Source organism: Ornithodoros turicata, chromosome 6 (genome assembly GCF_037126465.1).
Source record: "Ornithodoros turicata isolate Travis chromosome 6, ASM3712646v1, whole genome shotgun sequence".
In the NCBI taxonomy this organism is placed as follows: Eukaryota; Metazoa; Arthropoda; class Arachnida; order Ixodida; family Argasidae; genus Ornithodoros; species Ornithodoros turicata.
The window spans coordinates 33,227,519-33,231,056 of record NC_088206.1 but is presented as its reverse complement, the minus strand read 5'-3'; the positions used below and the strand labels follow the sequence as shown (position 1 = coordinate 33,231,056).

The 3,538-nt window shown below is 44.3% G+C and overlaps 1 long non-coding RNA gene across 1 annotated transcript; it reads left to right on the top strand.

Moving 5' to 3' along the window:
* Window positions 1-2,230: 2,230 nt before the first annotated feature.
* LOC135397833 (uncharacterized) lies at window positions 2,231-2,664 on the top strand. Its single transcript, XR_010423791.1, has 3 exons — window positions 2,231-2,345; window positions 2,406-2,565; window positions 2,634-2,664. It is a non-coding gene; the product is annotated as an uncharacterized LOC135397833 (long non-coding RNA).
* Window positions 2,665-3,538: the final 874 nt, after the last annotated feature.

Here is a 3,538-nt window from a genome sequence, read left to right as displayed (position 1 = left end):
AGCGTTGGAGGTGCCTCTGATCTGGTGAATGTGCAATGGGCCATTCGCTGCTAATCATACACAGGAGCTGGCTAGGTATGCAGCTGTTATTAAGGAACAATATCATGACCGGAGCAGAAATAGAATCTTATTTCAGATACTGAAGTCAGCTAATATTTTGTGTTCTGCAACGGTGACTGAGTGCCGTGCAGGTGGGTTTTCAGGAGTAACTTTAGGGGAACAAATTTACCACATTTTTAGATATTTCGTCACCCCATGCAGGACCTCTTTGAGCGCAAACCATTTTTGTGCAGAAGTTCATCTTAGGATAGCCTTACAACCCTGGGCAACTATAGATAATGCGTTTCATATTGTGTACCTTCTGATTTCTGGAGCTTCATTTTCATTTCATGGTTCATTTCATTTCAGGGTTCAGCCCACACTTAGGCCATAGCCCTGTTAACTTGTCTTACCAAGATAACAATTTCTTGCAAGAGTTTGACTCTGGTATGTTCTTTTTCGTTTTTATTACTAGCTTAGGGTTAGCTCGACAACTTCCCCTCCAACACCAGACAGGTCGAGCATTATGTTGGTGGTTACTATAGTATGTCTGGATTTTCTAGACTGTCTACAATATATACAGGGTGGTTCTTTCTTATTCGCTACAGAATTTTTATTTAAAAAATTGCATGTTGTCTGGGATATGCGAGACAGCAAAATTGGAGCTAGTCATTATTCAAACCTGTAGTCTTGATTAAGCGCCCTGCAAAGTGAACGTGCTTTGAGATATAAATTGTGAAATTTCATGATTCAAATGAGCTGGAACTACGCGCTTTTCGAGTGCAGAAAAGACATGACCCTCACCTTTGCTGAGTCCGATAGCGGCCTATCTGGTCTACAGGCATAGCTCGGCATTTCGGGTGTCTAAACTCACGATCACAGTCATCTGGTAATGCGTGAGTTCAGCCACGGTTACGAACTCACGTGAAGATCACATTGTGTATCAGTGAGCTCCATCATGTTGCACGTTAGAGCACCCACTGGCAGAGCTGTAGCGATGAGGGTGCGATGGGGGCGCCAAACGGCAGGCCCTGACAAGTTAGTTAGACAGTATAAAGTGGGAATGAGGAGAATTGAATTTACGAGGCATTTCTAGGCAGTGCAAATAAGCGTTTTCTTTTCTTTGTTTACTGAGGTTCTGGCGGCAACGGGGGGGGGGGGTCCAGATTTGCCCTGGCCCGGGCACAAAGTTGCCTCGTGACGGCTCTGCTCACCGGATAACATCACACTTGTAAAGACAGCAGGTGTGATGTTATTTGGTGACTGCGCTAATATGCGGCATGATTGAGTTCACCAGTACAACATATCGACCTTCACGTGAGTTCATAGCTGTGGCTGAACTCTCGCCTTATCAGGTGACATGTGTGTTTCGAGGCCCAAAATGCAGAGTTATGTCAACAGGTTAGCACCTACTCCAGTCAGCTCTATCGCTCCAAAGCACGTGACCGTCTCACAGGGATTGGCTGTCACTCTTGTCGCAATTGATATCTCAAAGTACCTTCACTTCCCAGGGTGTTTAATAAGGATGATGGATTCGAATAATGACTGGCTCCAATTCTGCTATCTCGCTCTTTCTAGAAAGATTAACGAATTTTAGATAATTAGTTGCTCAGAACATGTAGACGCTGCACCACAGGACATTTGCCTGACCACATAACCCACCTACTACAATGGCACCTATCTTGCTCTGATAGTTTTTTAAATAAAAATTCAGTAACAAATAAATAAACACCGTGTGTACTCCACTGATTTGCCATCTTTTGCATTGGACTATTATAGGCTATGTAGAGAACAATGTCAGCCAGATTCCATTTCGTGATTCTCAAGTCTCTCTTCACTGTCGTCAGAACGGTACATTTGATTCGTCGCTCTGTCAGCAGTAAACTCAGTCAGCTCTGATTGATACATGCTAACTGAATTTTCATGCTCCAACAGGTTCCCACCAAAGTCCATCACCAGTTTCTGACACAAATAAAACAGGTATCCATATTGGTCATCAATTGTTCCTGCCACCCCGCTGTACCTTGCAAACTGTCAGATGACTCTCTTGTTGGCCTTGCATTTGATCCTATTGCATCAGTCTTCAAATCTTTTCATGTAGGTTTTGAACGGTCTATCTACACACTGCTTGTGGACCTGAAAATGTCTGTGAAGTGCTTGGGGAGAAAAATCGAAGGATGAGCAACGCCATGTCACAAGAGAAAGCGTTTTTGGATGTTGAACTGCCACGTTTTCCTCTAGGATCTGACGACGAACTTGAAGATTTCAGCACTAAACTGTCTGACACAAACATAAAGGGGAGGCTGGTTAGTGTTCACTTCAGCATTAAACTTGATATGCATTTATGTTCTTTTTTTATCTTGCAGGTTGCTATGATATCACGCTTGGGGGGCAACAGTCTCCAGGAGAGTGTGAGGATTACCATGTATCGACTCATCCGCAATTCCGTCGCGCTGCAGTATAGCCTGAAAGGAGCGCACTCCAAGAAAGATTTTTCATCCCTTGCTCTCTGCTCATGCATTGTTGGTGAGGTCACCTGTTCCTATCATACAACGTTCATAAAACTAGGTTAACTGTTGGCTTCTTCCTTCCAGAAGTATTGTTGGCAAGGTGCAAGGACGTTACCGAACACGAAGTGTGCTACAGAATTGGCAGATACCTTGCGGGTGCTGGTGACAGAGAGGGTGGCAGAGAAGCCCGCCGACACCAAATGCTTCGTTAAATCAGTGGTGGCATTGCCTGGCTCCTCCTGTGTTGCTTACAGCATGTGGCAAGTGAAGGACAAACATGACGACAGGCCAAAAATATTGTTAGGGTCATAGTTTTGCCCTGTGTTCATACGTTCAGCTTTTTTTCACAAGAATGTGGATGCTTTCATTACATGTGCCAGATAATGTTACTAATGGCAAACCAGCCTTTAAGTTTTGATGAACACAGCTTGATGTCAAACCACAGGATCATTCAAGTGTATCCAGAGAAGTGTGCTAACATGTATTACCGCTCAGTGAAGAGAGGTGTAGAAATATTTTATTCATTCTCACTACCAAACTGGTTGAAGAATGTAGAGGGTTGGGTCAAGGTCCACTTGCCAGAAGTAAGAACAAAATTATAAAACACTGAAGCTTTCCTTTAATGATTACAAGCTTTCATGCAGTGGACTGAATTTCATCAGCTACCTGACGAAACGCAGTCCACTGGTCTTCGTCGCAATACATAAAGACATCCTGGGCTCCTGCTGGCGTAAAGGCACAGAGGAGGACCTGATCCCGGAAATCACGGTGGATCACTCCGCTTCGGCAGAACCGCCTTCCGGCTGGTTCGGCGGCAGCACCACGACGACCAGCTTCGAGTGACCTGGTGGTCAGCTCGTTTGTCCTCGCTTCTTCTCTTTGTGGACTTCTCTTTTGTGTGTTCCTGCGTAACGGCCATAACTGGAAAAAGCAAAAAAAAAAACTACAAAATGTGAAAACGCAAAAAAAACTACAAAATGAAAAAGCAA